Source organism: Choloepus didactylus, chromosome 13 (genome assembly GCF_015220235.1).
Source record: "Choloepus didactylus isolate mChoDid1 chromosome 13, mChoDid1.pri, whole genome shotgun sequence".
NCBI classification, from domain to species: Eukaryota; Metazoa; Chordata; class Mammalia; order Pilosa; family Megalonychidae; genus Choloepus; species Choloepus didactylus.
Window position 1 is genome coordinate 74,629,668 of NC_051319.1, and position 15,516 is coordinate 74,645,183.

General features: G+C 42.1%; 1 protein-coding gene and 1 pseudogene across 6 annotated transcripts in view; both read left to right on the forward strand.

Annotated features, from left to right (window-relative positions):
• Positions 1–15,516, forward strand: part of LOC119507842 (solute carrier family 22 member 4-like) — an 846,933-nt gene that overhangs the window by 731,252 nt on the left and 100,165 nt on the right. The window lies entirely within an intron of this gene.
• On the forward strand, positions 5,236–5,889 carry LOC119507844 (annotated as a pseudogene).

The window sequence follows — 15,516 nt, forward strand, 5'->3', positions numbered from 1 at the left end:
GGCACAGGTGTACTTTTGTCACAATGTACTAGCCAGAATTTTCAAGAAGAGTTAAAACAAAAAGACTGGCTAGAAAGATATTTATATGGATCAAATCTCATAGTCAACTTTCGTTTACAAATGTGTCACTTACTCCTTCCATGCAATCCCTTCTTTGTCTTTAAGCACATGCCTCTAGGCATGCTCATTTATTTTAATTTTCTCAAGGTAACATTTAAAATGTGTGTTAAATAAATCCTCATTTTTTTAAAAATTCATTATTGCACTTACAGGGATTTAATTGTTCTTTGTAATTTATTTTTCTTATTAGCCAAAAATTCAGTGCATTGATTTTGATTAATTAGGCATGTATTTTCAAATTCTAGATATTATCGTTATATTAATCTAGATATTATCATTGTATTAATCCTATGAATGATTTTTTCAAATTTTTTAATTTGAAGAATGACTCTCAGTCTAGGAAACATCTCCTGTACAATTTGCTCAACAGTTTCCATTCTGTCTATTGTATACAGTCATGATGTCTTAAATTATAGGAGTTACATAATGAGTTTTTATTTTTATTTGCATTGAGCAAGGCAGATGGTTGGTTTGGCCATTATAATGTGAAATCACTTCTTCTTTCTTTATAATATTTGACCAAATTTGTTTGTCTATGATATTTGTAACTACATGCCATATCCATTTTTCTTACCATAGGCCATTTATCTTCAGTCTCAGTCGGGTTTTTTGGACTGTACAGAGTTTATATGATCTGAACCCCTTATACATAAGAAGGTGTGTATATTAATTCAATCAAGGACTTAACATATTTTAAAAGTTTAAAAACTCTTATTTGCTGCAAAGACCAGTGTGTAGACATTTGCTTTTCAGCAATATTTTTAAGTGCTCCGTTTTGTCTTTTGGCAACACAAACTGGTCAATAATAGGTAACAAAGATATGTTCAGGTTAACCCAACAGTATTTTGCATTTATATGCTTCTTTTCTGTCAACACTAATGAAGTCAACACTGCTTGAATGTCATAATGAAACACATCTGTTTAAGTGTACACAGTTGAAAAAGAAATTTAAAAATAAAGGTAGTTAATAAAAGAAAAAAAACTTTAGCACCATGCTAGTGCTTAAGAGTATGCACGTAAAAGTGCTTTCTCGTCCAATATTCCCTTTGCCCACATAAATGCTGTTCAGGATTCAGGGAAGAGATAATTACTTCAATGAGACAGGTGTGGGAACTGAGGAGTAGAAGAGGAAGTGTTTTGAACTTGTCACTGAGCAGGGAGTGTGAGTCTGTCCAGGCATGCAGGGCTCCTCACTTGGCATTCCTTTCCTTCCCGAATACCAAGTCTGCCCTCCACACACATCCACAAGGCCCACTCCACACCTTCCTTGCCCATGGGTGTCATCAAAATCCCAGCAGGGCTGGGGGGAGCTGCAATATCCAGACCATGCCCAGGTTCCAGGGGATATGAAGATGAGAGAGGGAGCAAGGCAGGACTGCCATGAACCATTGGGGCCCCTTCTGCCAGGTGAGACTTCTCTTGGATGTCACCTGTCAGAGACAAACATTAGGCAGTCAGATGAGGAAGATGAAAAGGCAGGACTCTCCAGATTGGTGGGAATTGTTCTTGGGCTTCTTGTGAGTGTGGGAGAAAGGCAGAGCCAGAGACAGAGAGAGGAAAAAAAGAGATAAAGAGAAATGCATTAGATCCCTAAAATTCTGGATGTCTTGGATTGAGGTGATGTTGGCAAGCTGCCAGCCTCGGGCCCAATCTGCTCTGCTGCCTGTTTCTCTAAATAATGTTTCCTCTGCAACAACATTCACTCGTTTGTTTACTTACAGTCTAAGCCTACTTTCCTGTCACAATGGCAGAATTAAGCAGGTTTGACAGAGAGTGCATGGCCAACAATGGCTGAAATATTTATATCTTGGCTATAATGGAAAGTTTGGTGATCCCTGGCACACAGTACATACTGATATGCACATAAGTGTGCAACAATTCATAAGTGGTTAGGAAGGACCAGAACTGCAAAAACATGTGATATCCTCTTATGAAATACACATGCAGCTTGACAACATTGCCCCTATATTAATCCATGGGAGCAAAAATGGTCCCAGAATATGTATATAAACTGTTTATATACATCTAATCTAGACAGCCAGTGAGGCAATCACACAAAGGATGCAGAAGGTTATTCATTTTTATTGATGGGAACGCTTTCACCTATTGTTGTCTTCATGGTTCATCTAAAAAAACAAACCTTATGAAGGAGTATTCTATTGCCACTCACTGCAGAGAATGGTGGCAGTTTGGGGGATTTTAATTGAGACTGTGGTTCCTCTACATGTACTCTTAGATCTACATGGGATCAAGCCTTTAATTCCCATCATTAAACTGTATTCACTGGGGATGTAGTAGGTGTTTGGGTGATGAAATTAGAAACATTTATTCTTTGATTCATATTTGAAAACATTTATTATTTCTAGGATCATTCTTGTAACTTCTATGTTTCTTTTTATGAACTATATAGAGATTTAATTTGCATATCTGCAAGCCACACGCTTTACCTTTACCTAGTAACGTGCTTTGAAAAGGCTTCCTCACTCATGAAACCACAAACCCCAACCAGAGTTTAAACATCAAGCTTTATTACAGGCACTACCCACCTTCCCCTCCACCCCCCAGAGATTCCTTGTGCCTGCCAACAAGAGATGGAACTTACACCTCTTCTTTCCAAGGACATCGTTTTCACAGTTAAAATGAGCTTTGTAATCTTATGTTTTCAATTCATAGTGCACACTTATAAACATTTCTTCTTCCATTGCATACTCTACCTTCTTGCATCTTATCTCATTCAGTGACAATACTGAAATGAGTGATTTTTTCTGATTACTAACCCTCTGCTTGACAGTGAGTGCATGCCCTTTCTCTTATTTGCTCCCTCAATATTCTGCAGTTCATGTGTTCCATGTGACCTTGAGAAAACTCTCTCTAAAAGATTCCCAGACTCTCAAAAGGTCACAGGGAAAGAGGACATGGGATTGAAATCAGGAACTGTACCAGTATAATGTTGATGCTCCTTATTTATTTTTCTCTGAGACTCATTGTCCGCATCTGTGAATGGAAATAATGATGTGTAGTTATGAGGACATACATGCATGACAAACATCCAAATTGGAACAGGCCAACAGAAGTTGTAGATGATTCTTTAATTAGCTTAATAGGAATGAGAGCAAACTGAGGATGCTGATTTCCACATCTGCCCACATTCTCTGTCTCCATCTCTCTCTTCTCTCTCTCTCTCTCTCACACACACACACACACACACTAACACACACACACTCACATACACACACACAGCTTCCTTCTGGAAAGACCACACAGTGACTATTGACATTACTGTGCTGGTGCCCCTTTGAGGACATCCTGGTGTGGAGCGACCCCAATGGTTCAGTGGAATCCCAGGGAAAGTGAGACCCTGGGATAGGATCTTGGTGGCTGGATGGGTCTGGAGAGGACCGAGTGACCTTGCACTCTAGTTCGTGTCTTTGTGGCTCCAGAAACTTCTCCAGGAAGGGATCCTAAGCATGACTCAGTGGTCCAGGGTCCTTCAAGTCTCTGGGCAAAGGCCCAAATCATTGCTCACAGGCAACATCTTCCACTGATGGGAGAAGGACTGTAATCAATATTGAGGCTTACATTGTATGTAAATTACATCATCTCATGTAGACTTTGGAAAGGATTAAGTAGAAACATTTTTGGAGGCCTACTCTATTTTCCACCCCAAAGTGACAAACAAACCTCCTCGAAGGCTGTAAGAGTCTTTGTCTGAATCATAAGTTTTCTAAACCAAGACCTGGATACGGTTTGGTACATAAGGTCATACTGGAGGTGTAGTTAGAGGGACGATCTTCTGGGGAACCTGGAAAGATGCCTCTCCCTTCAGAGAAGATAGAAGACAGAGAAGAGCCATTTGTGCCCTAGATATTGACAGCTCAGCTCGCTGCACTTCATAGGGGAAACTGAGGCAGCCTAGGATGAGGAGAGGAGTCACCCCACAGGAGAAAGAACACACCTTGAATGGGAAAGTGATAATAGGGACATACCTGAGAACTAGGGAAAATTATGCAAGCTGTAAAATGATCAACCTGAGGCCAGCTGTATTGCTAACAGATTCCTTTTTTTTTTTTAATGTCCTTGAAAGATGTTCACAATATATTGTTAAGGGTAAAAGCAGGTTACAAAACAGTATGCACATGAGTTAATTTTAATAAAAATACACATATTTAGGAAAGTAGTAGGACGGATGATATTTACCAGAATATTAATATTAGTTATTTCAACATAGTAGGATGATGATAGATTTTGCTTACCACCCTCCACCCCCTTGACGTCTTGGCCTGTTTGAATTATCTACAAAGAAGATTATTTTTTAAGTAGCGGCTGGAGGTGGTGAGGGAAAGTATCACCCTAAGATGAGCACAAATATGTCCCCAACGGCTCCTTGGGGCAAAGTAAATGTATCTGTTCAGCCTGTATCTTGGAAATTGCTTCTATCTTAGAAATTTGAGTGTCCTTCAAAGACGGCCGGCGCCTGCGAGGCGGCTCCCGCTGCGGGCTGGGCCTTGGGCTCCGGGCTGGAGGCCGAGGAGGGGCGCCGAGGTGCTGTCGGGGCTCTCCTCTTGGCGGCGCCCGGCGCGGCTCCATTTTGTGCGGGCAGCCGGCCGAGGAGGCGGGGGCCGCGGGCCGCGGTCCTGGTCCCGACCCTGCCGCCGCGTCCGGGTCGAAGGAGCCCCCTGGGCTTGGGCCTCCGCGCGGGGGTCCCCGGGGAGAGCGCCCCTCCGCCCTCCCGTCCGCGGGGCAGGACGGGGCCCGGCCGCTTCGTCTCCCCGGGGCATCCCGGGAACCGCGCGGCCGGCGGGCGGGAGGAGGCGCTGGGCGCGGGGTCGCAGGCCTGGGGCGGGTCAGGGGGATGCCCCGCACGCGCAGTACTGACGGGTCGTCTGGGCCGTGGGGCCGGGACCACCCCGGCACCTTCCGGAGAGGAAGCGAGGTCCCCGGGAGGAAGGAATGGACTTGGTTTTCCCGCAGTTTGGTGTGCACGGAAAGAAAGCAGCCATGTGGCGGCTTGTGGTCCCTGGGACTTGCCCTGAAGGTTGAAATTATACAAAGACCCTATGTCTTTTTAGAGAAGTCTTCCTGAGCACCACTAGCAATACATTCTGAGGGTATTTTATGACAGTGGATCGTGACAGTTCTACAACTGATGCTTCCCAACTAGGAATTTCTGCAGACTATATTGGAGGAAGTCATGTTACACAGCCTCATGGTGATACTGAGGACAGCATGACTGATCATGAAGACACAAATGGCTCAAAAGAAAGTTTCAGAAAGGAAGATATATATCTTCCAAATGCAAATGTGACAAGAATAATGAGAAATGCCATACCTCAAACAGGAAAGATTGCATAAGATGCCAAAGAATGTGTTCAAAAAATGTGTGGGTTCATTTGCTTTATAACGTGTGAAGCAAAAGTGAAAGACGCCATCGAGAGAAACAGAGCACAGTGAATGGAGAGGATATTTGCTTTGCCATGTCTACCTTAGGCTTTCACAGTTACGTAGAACCTCTGAAATTATACCTTCGGAAATTCAGAGAGGCAATGAAAGGAGAAAAGGGAATTGGTGGAACGGTCACAGCTACAGATGGACTAAGTGAAGAGCTTACAGAGGAGGCATTTACTAACCAGTTACCAGCTGGCTTAATAACTGCAGATGGTCAACAACAAAATGTTATGGTTTATACAACATTGTATCAACAGATTTCTGGTGTTCAACAAATTCAGTTTTCATGATCTGAAGAAATGAAGGAATAGAGAAGAGGAAGAGGCTCTACAATTCTCGAAAAGACATAGTAAAAGAAAATGGTTGGAAAGATGTCTTTTTGTATATTAAATAGCTGTGATATAGCTTCCTGATGCTTGACTAATTGTGGTGTTAATTCTGACCTGAGACTCTTTTTCATGAAAGATTTTAAAGAAAAATTTGGATTTTAAAAATATTAAACTATCTTTGTTTTGTATGAGAGTTTGATGCTCTGTATGACTCCTGCATGCATTGTATATTGTTATTTATTTCTGTCAGAGATTTGCAGACTTTTTTATTTTTATATTGAATCATGTTACCTTTGTAATTCAAGTGCACAGCTGGGTTAATTCATGATGTTTGCTCTTTTAATAAAATATAACGGTAGACTTCATTTTGAATTCAAGTTGCTTTTATTATAAATTTCAGTTTGTCTTGGTTATATAATTCCATTCTTGAAAACCTAGGTAGAGTTTTAGCTTTTCATGCATTTATTATAATAAAAAAACTTGTAAAACATTCGTAGCTTAAGCAGCACCATTTTATAAAAAGGAATGTAAATGAAAAATTAAATGTGAATGCAGAAACAAATACTGTTTGCCCTATTAAATTTGGTGACTGTTAATGGTGTTTATACTATTCATTGTGCCTATTAAAATAATCTTAATTATTGGAGCTTTCTGTTAAGACTAGATTTGCTTTTGAGTTACATTATTATGAGTAGTGAATTCATTTAAGTTTAATGTAATCCTAGTGCTCTTAAATGGTGCCCCTTTCATTTTATATATGATTTTTTTTTCAAAGCATATTTCACATACTGTAGTATCCTCTTCCAGAAGAGGAGTTTTATAGTCTGATGGTAAATGTCCCCATATTACCTTTTAAATTGAAATGTCAAGTTTCCTATTTTACTATGGAAACAAATGTCAGATATTATGTATACAACTGTTTGCATGGGTGAATGACATGAAGAACAGAGCGAGTGCTATGAATGGTGTGAAATAGAAGACACCAACTTCTAGGGTGCTGCTTGATCTTTGCAATAAACTAAATTTAGATCATGTATCTTTTTATAATCAAGGAGTATGTACTTGGGTTGCTTTGTTACACATAAGGATTTGTATTTTCTTATCTGTTTTTTTCTTTCTTTTGGTGATAATTAACTTGATTTTTTTTATTATAGTGTCAACAATTGCTTTTGTATGGCTTGCCTAACAGATTCCTTTTTAAAGGGGATCCCAAATCTTCCTGTTTGATGGTGCTATTTTCATAAGGCTTCTCTGTTGCTTGCAAGTCTCCTGACCTACCAATCTGTTTCTACTTGGCTTCTCATGATTTTTTATTTAGTGCTGTTCATAATTGTGTCCCATATTTTGATCCCATTTTTGAGTATCAAAGTTTATTGTTTCTGAAGTACAAAAGGAAGTGATCATGGCACAGACTCATTGGTATTTCTCAGGCTCTGATGCAGTCATCCTCAGATCAGCCATGTAAGAGAAACTGGGAAGTGGAAGCTGAGAATAAGAAACTACATTCTTGGTGTGCTGGTTCGAGCAAAAGTGGGCAAATTACTGCCCACAGGTCCAACCTGCTCTACTGCTTGTTTTTGTAAATTACATTTATTTTGGGACAACTGGCCCTCATTTGTTTTATTGATGGTCTATGGCAGCTTTTCTGCTACAACTGCAGAACTGAGTCATTGTGACAGAGACTGCATGGCCCACACAGTCTAAAATAGTTCCTGTCTGGGCTTTACAGAAATTTGTAGATACATGACAGACTGTATTCATAGTGATATGCGCAAAGATGTGCAGAAATCTATAAATACATAGGTAGAAAGCATCAGGAAATACACAATAAAGCATGAAACAATCTTTTGAAGTACTTGTGCAGTTTTGCCCTCACTGCCATTTTATTAAGCCACACTGGTAAACTTGGTACTTAAATTCATATATAAAGAGTTGCAATGAAGAAGGGAGAAAGTATAACACCTCAAGGGTGCCTAATTCAACCAAGCCACAGCCCTTGATTCAACTGTGCTGGGTCCTCAGCAGGTCATTGACTTAATTTGGAAGTTCACAAGTTCTCCAAGGAATTGGAAGGAAAATGGTGTATGAGTGATGTCTGAAAAATATGAGCCTAGAACCTAGGAATGCTCCAAGAGGGACTCTACCCATTTCATTGTCTTCCTTTTAGGAAAAATTATGGAAAAATGAAATCTTACATCATTAATATAAGGTTTGAAATATTTGGTGGAAAATTCTATCCCATGCCAGACTCTTTCACCCAGTTACCCTCCTATTTCCCCTTTCTGACCCTATACACCCATAGATTTCCACTTGGATTAGACTGAGCCCTGAGGAATCATTGAAAATGTCAACCTGCTTGAGCAATCTTGGCTATGGTCCTATAAGTGTCAAATGGACAACACAGTAGGGGGCCCTGGAGGCCTTATAAAAGGCAAACCTCACTGCCTACCTGGTCATCTAACAAGTCTGCTCATTAGACAATTGGATGTGTGGCTAAGGTCAGAGGCATGCCTGAAGTGGAATGGCCTCCAAGTGGCACAGGCCCCAGTCATGAGAACTCAGAGAGCAAATTTCCTCCCACAGGGCTTATGAAGGCAATTTTTCCAAGGGAGACAAGCCCTTTGAAGATGAGGGAGTGGACTGTCCCCCTACAGAGGACAATAAGGAAGAGATTCTTGGGCACCTGGGAGGGATGTCAGCAGAGACAAGGTGCGGTTCTTGATTCTTTTTTGTGGGGCTGTTGATTAGGAGGTGTTGTCAGCTTGAGAAACCAGAGATTGTGATGGAGATGGACAAAGTAGGAGGCTACAGAGGATGTGATGGGCACACCACCAAGGGCAATGAGGCAAATCCCAGGTGCAGCCATGCTATGCTTCTCCTCTTAATTCTCTAGCAGACTTCCAGACAAGACTTGGGTCAGGTACCACTCACTCACTCTCTGTCCTTCTCTCTGTCTGCAGTTAGCAGCTCTGGGCAAAGCCAGGTGGCCAAGGAGGCCAGGGACAAGAAGCAGAGTAAACGCAGTCTCTGCAGAGTAAATGGAGATCTTGGAGGGAAGCAGAAGACTGACTTCACCAGAGCAGGATGTCATACCCAAAGAGGCAGGATTCTGGGCTGGGCATTAGGATTGCCATATGGATGCATCTGCAGGAATGTGAGTGGCTCAATGAGTGCTCAGGGCCCAGATGGCTCCCAGACGGAGACACTGGCCATGGGAAGATGTGCTTGGGCCCCTGAATGGCACAGAGGAGGCATTGGGGTTTGGGCATAGGTTTTCATGGATCCAGGGGGCAGACAGCAGAGGAGTTGGGCTGAATGAATAGTTGGGGGAGGGGGCAGGAGCAGGCAGGCAGGGGAGTAGTGGTGAGGTTGCAAAGGAGCCCTGTGGGGCCCTCTGGCCGTCCCAGTGGCACCTGTTGCTTCTTCTACAGCAGCAGATTCTATATACACAACCCACTGCCTAAAGAATACTAAGTCCAAGACCAGATCCTCATTGAGGATGACTGGCAGGGGGTGCTGCAAGGAAGGCTGGGAGGCAGGGCACACCCTCCACAAGGGTCTCAGTCAGTTGTCACAAGGATCCCATGGGCCAGTTTCCCAACTGACCTCCCAGCTCTTCACCAGCCTGGGCACACTGGACGAGGCCCTGGGTGAGCTGTGGATGCAGGGGGAACCTTCCTTCGAGTGCCCACAGGGGCACCAAGGAACCTTCCAGATCTCCTGTCAGCTGTCGCACATGGTGACAGTGGTATATGGGGTGGTCACTGTGCTGGGTGCCCTGCTGGCAGTGCAGCCCTGGCCCATGTCTGACCTGCTGCCCTACTGGAGTTCTTCTCCTGGCTGGTAGGTGGTGCCACAACCCAGTGACCATCCAAAGCTTCCTCTGGAGTCCAGGCCAATCTGACTTGGAGACACACTGCACTGGACACACCACAAGCCCAGTTCAGTGCATGGGTAGCACCTGCAGATGAAGGTAATGGGCTTCCCACTGCAGGCTAGAAATCCAAATGTCCCTGAAATTTCAGCTCCAAGGACCCACCTGCTCCTGTGCAGTCTCAGCTTAGGGAAATGGGGCTGTTTCCAGAAGACAACCCCAAGTGTGGGCATCCACATGAGAATCCCTCCAATCTTCTGTGGTCTGAAATCCTGAGGAATTTTATTGGTTGCATTCTCTTCCCCAAAGGATTTTTTTCTCTTTCATCTAAATACAAAACTTGCAAGTCATATTTCTTGCCTTGACATGCTCTGGACAGAAAAGTTGTCATTTTCTGGAGGGTTTATTTGACACTCTGTTTCCTCTAGGTGTAAACTTGGAGACTGACCTGGAGTGAAGACTTGATGTCATGTCATTAAACTCTATTCATTGGGGGACTGACCTAGGTGATTCGGTGATGAAATTCAAAGTGCATATTCTTTGATTCATGAGCAATGAAAAATTTCCTTAAACTTTATACTTTACTATTGGGATTTTATCAATTTCTTAGTGTGTATTCAGTAACCTGGTGAAATTAGGTGCCTAGAATTCTATAGATCCTAAGGTCAGCTTACAGTACAGGAGTTAGTAGAGTTGACAAATCAGAGAAGTTTTTGAGAGGATTCTTTGATATTGTAATTTTTTACTGAAAAAGTTGTTTCAATCAAAATGTATTAAAAACTCACAAGCAAATACACAAACCACACATTTTACAGTCTTTACAATATTGTTTCCTGCACAAGATATTTTCTTTTTCTATTTCTCCTGACATAGGAAAATAACTGACTGTCTTGTGGAGAAGTGTTGGGTTCTCGTTGGTCAACTGAGCAGTTCCTGATTACCATGCTATCTCCTATTCTCAACAACCTCAGTTTTCTCCCTCACTTATGCCTTTTTACATCCATCTTCCTTGTGTCCCTTTCTCCTCTTGAGTGGAGGGTATAGCCACTCAGATCTTTCCTTGAATTCCTTCTTCTCCTCCATGTTGCCTGCTTTGCCTGCCACTCCCCATAAAACTGTTAGAGGAAATGAATCACTTTTTAGAATCAAGGTTGGTTGGAAAACTGTTAAGATACAGAACAACATTTTGTTTAGAAATATATGGGAATGTGTTTTGATTTGTGAGGGAATATTGGTTTTCTGAAAGAAAGGTATGGAAAAACTGGCCTGTCTCTTCGCTCTCATATCTAGCTGTGAGGAGACAGGGAGATAATTTTTTTAAAATTGAAATATTTGGCTTCATTAGGGCTGTAATTCCAGGAACAACTAAAGCCAGGACAATCAATGTGGAATTGCTCACAACTTAGATTAATGTCAAAGATTGCTGTCAGGGACAAGGGTGGGAAACAATGTCCTGGGTAGGTGAGGAGGAAGCCCAATCCAGCAATCAGGTCCACTGAGTCCTTAGTATTTGCTGTATAACATACTACCAACACCTTTAACACAACACAGATTTATTATGTCATAGTTTCTCTAGGTCAGAATTCTGGGCAGTGTGTGGTAGGGTTCCTTGCTCAAGGTCTCACGAAGTTGAAATCAGTGTGTCAGCAGGCTGTGAACTAATCTGGGGTCTTTACTAGGGAAAGATCCATTTCCAAGCTCCCTCACTCTCTCAGGCTGTTGGCAGATTAATTTCTGTCCTTTCTATATGATGGTCCTTTCTATATGATATCTCACGTTTCAAATCTCTGTCTTTAGGAAGGATCCAATCCCCTTTACAGGCTCACCTGATTAGGTCAAGCCCACCCCAGACAGTCTCCATTTTGAAGAAGTCAAAGTCAACTGATTAGGCACCTATTCAGGGTAGTGATATCCCATCAAATCACAGGTTCATTGTGCACTCCAGGTTAGGAAACCAGACAAAGATGAAACACATGGGGATGGAAATGATGGGCCCATATGAGAATTTTGTCTCCAACAGTATTTATAACAAACACACTTTGCCAGGCCCAAAGGTGGATGCCAGAAGACTAGGGAAAAACATTTTTGGGATTGCCTAAGAATAAATGGGAAACATATTTTTTTTTAAGTTAAAAAGTTCTTTGGAAAGAAAATCAGTCATAAGATCTGTGGGCTAAGCAGAAACTGTCCTGATGACAGGCAGTCTGTGTAGCCCTTCTTATGAGCTCAGTGGAGACGCACTCAGATTTGCATTCAGACACAAGGCTGGCAGGGTAGGGACAGGATGCAACCAGGCTGGCTGAGAAACTTAGTGAGTTATTCGGCTAAGTGGAAGGTGCAAAACCCGGTGTGCGTGACACTGGAAAGTGGAGCAACTTTCCTGGGATAACTTTATCACCTCTGCCTCAATGTAAATTACACCAGGGAAGGGCTATGTCTGAGTCTCCACTCTTTCCATTAGACTTAGAACAGCACAGTACATAGTCGGCACTTAGGAAAAGCTCAACAAAGAACTGATAAATGAATCAATTTAGTACATAAAATAGGGCATTGAGAAATTATTTCTGCTCCATTTGTTTTATCATTTGGCCAAAATATCAAACCTGGACTCTCACAGAGGAGTGGTGTGTTCACTTAAATAGCTGTTTCATCTTTCTTATTTTGCTCTTATATTATAAAGGAAAGAATGTATCATCTGTTGCAAAGGTTAATGTCCCCTCCCTTTCAAACAAATGGCATATGCCTGATCAGGATTTTCTCCTATCTCCCTCCAATTCCTCTTCTGTCCCTAGTCTCTGAAGTCCCATTTAAGCCTTAGGAGTCCAGTTCTCCTGACAGCTGGCAATCCAGAGTTATTGGGAAAAGCAACTCCAAATTCTGTGAACAGAAGACCTTTCAGCCTTAGGGATGGAGACACAGCATCTTCCTGCAGTAAATAACTGATCTCTGTTTCTGTTCACCCCCATCCCAAGACACCAGAACCCTCTGAGGAACCCCTCTACCCCACCCTGCTCCACCCCGGCCCTGCTCGGCCCAGCCCTACAATGTCTTGAGCTCGCCCCAGGGAACCTCACACACTCACTGTGTGGAGGAGCCATTTTCAAGATGGCCGCCCCCGCGGGAGGCCCTGCAGAGGCACCGCCATCACAGCTGCTGGACCCTCTGAGGCTGTGCTCCAGACTGTAGCCTTGTGTGTCTGGCTGCAACCTGATCCTGAAAAAGCCAGAGAGCAGGAAGCAGATCAGGAATCCTGGAACCTTCAAAGATAGCGGTGTCCATTGGAAGCAACTGGGCTAGCGCTTACAGGCAGCATCGCGGATTTTTACTTCACCAACGATACACTCCATTTTCTCATTTTCACTGAAAGGGAAAATATTAACTGAAAATATTATTAAGTCTGAATTTTTGTTCCATTCCGTTGCAAAAGATTTTACTTGAATAATTCCACTGGGTGAGCACGGACTCAGGAAAGCCAGGAGCTAGTTTTTGGATTCAAATCATAAAATGTCTTGGTCAATTTATAAAAAAAAAATGAATTTCAAATAAATTCATTTCTGAGTCAACTTTTATTGAAAATATTTAAGTATTAAATAAATGCCCTGGGAAAAGTATCCTAATACAGTAAATGCCATAGGTAAAACACTAGCAATGGAGTCAGGAGAAGGTACTGCTTTGTCGGGTTTCGCGGGTCTCAAATTCCTTGCCCGACTGTTCTTTAATGGCCATTTTCTGAGTGAATAGTGAAAACGAGATACAATTTTTTGAACGGTCATGAACAAGAACAAAATGAACACTGCTCCAAGTGTGTATAAGCATTCCTACCAACTTGAGAATAATAGTTTTAGAGTAGATATCTTCCCCCCCAAATTTGACAACAGTCGTATCCAAGTAGATGGAATTGTAGGTTTTTACTTCTCGAAAATCATGAGTGGTCTTTTCATGCACATTGTTTTGCATCAGAATGGCGACGGTGGCTCCGGGAGAATAGACATCGCCTCTTTCCTGAGAAACAGAGGGCATTCAGGATGCTCCTTTTCTTTACTCTCTTACAGTGAGAAAGCCTTTGGATCCCTCGCGGGCCTTGCCTGTGCCAGCACGCATGCGCACACTCTCCTCGTGGGCGGGGCTCTCCGGCAGGAGGGTCTTCCCATCACCCCGGGCTCCCATCACCAGGGCAGGTCCCTGATGGGTCCCTAATGGCGGCCTCGGGACTGGAGGTGTTTGGGGCAGTCCTCAGACGGTGGTCCTGCTCTTCACTCCATTTTTACTAAAAACTGAGGTAATGAGTACACTTCCTAGCAACGGTCCTACCTTTTACTGCTGCCAAAGGTGCGAGCCCTGCCCTGGGGGTGGAAACTTGTACTGTGCTAGGCCTGTTCCTGGGAATTGACAAATGTTACAGAACCGGCTCAATTTCCTGATATTTTTCATGGCCTAGAGCTAAATTGGGGGTGGGGCGGGGTGGGGTGGATTTTAATAACGCAGATTAAAGTCAAAAGTTTATTATGTTAGTAGCTGACACAAATTTTGAGTAATACTGAAGAAAAAAAAAAAAGAAAAATTCTTCCGTATTTGAAATCTGTTATCTGGGAATGATGTAGCTAATGTCATTAAAAATTGAGGGAAATTCTTATATAAATGTTCATGATTTCATTTCTGTATTACTTTTAACTTAAAAATGTCAGTCAATATTCATGTTCAAGCTACCCTCATTTGGCAAAATTGTAGCGGCTTTGCTGTATCGAATTATTATTAGGCAGTTATTTGTAGTGTGATGTCAAATCATGAAGGAATTTGAAGCACAGGTTGGCTATAGCTGCAAGAATTGGTTAAAACTATGTAACAATGGTCAGTATGAAATTATTGTATATTTATCATTATTTGTGCATTGTGTACTACACATCCACTATATCATGAAAACTTGTGTGTTTGTATTTATTATGTATTATAAATCTAATCTACTTATATCTGTATATGTATATATACCTACTGTATTTCCTTTAGAGATAGCAGGCTAAAGTTAACCTTTGCCTACACAGAACTGTGTATTTGAAGCTGAAATGTGCTTTTACGTTTGTATTCTAGGGAGTGGAGGCCATGTGCCTGGGGAAGTGTTTGGAATTTTAGGTCCATATGTGTTCAGCCACATGTTGTTAGGGATCAGGAATGTGTATTTGAACTTATGAGGAAATACTTGATTTTGGGGTGGTGGAGTAGTGGCTGTTTGTGTGTATCTGAAAATGTGAAGTTCTATATGGATATTTGGGGGCTTCTTGGAGAGTGTAGTAATTCAGAGGGTATGATTGGTTTTCTGCATGTGTTGGCAATATGTTTATTTGATAGTTTGGAGTTTCTGTATTAATGAGTTGGTAGGAAGGTGATATGTGCTTTCAAATGTGTAGGTTGATGTCTGTGTGCATATTTGAGGTTAAACAGAGATCATTAGTGTTTTTAATGTGTGAAGCAGCTATTGAGTGATTTTATTTGGAGAGCTTGTGATGTGAATATATGCACAAGATGTTGGGGCTACGCATTTGTAATTTTAGGATTGTGGAATGATTTGCATTCATGTGGTTTTGCCCCCATGACTACTGGGGATTTGTGTGTACTTAATTGAGAGTTTGAATGCAGTATCTGCATGTACATACAGGCTATGTTAGGAAATGTGCTTGCTTGATATATTAGTTTGGTTGTGGGGTCCATATGTTTTGAATATTTTCGAAATGTGTTGGTGATTGCTTGTTTGAA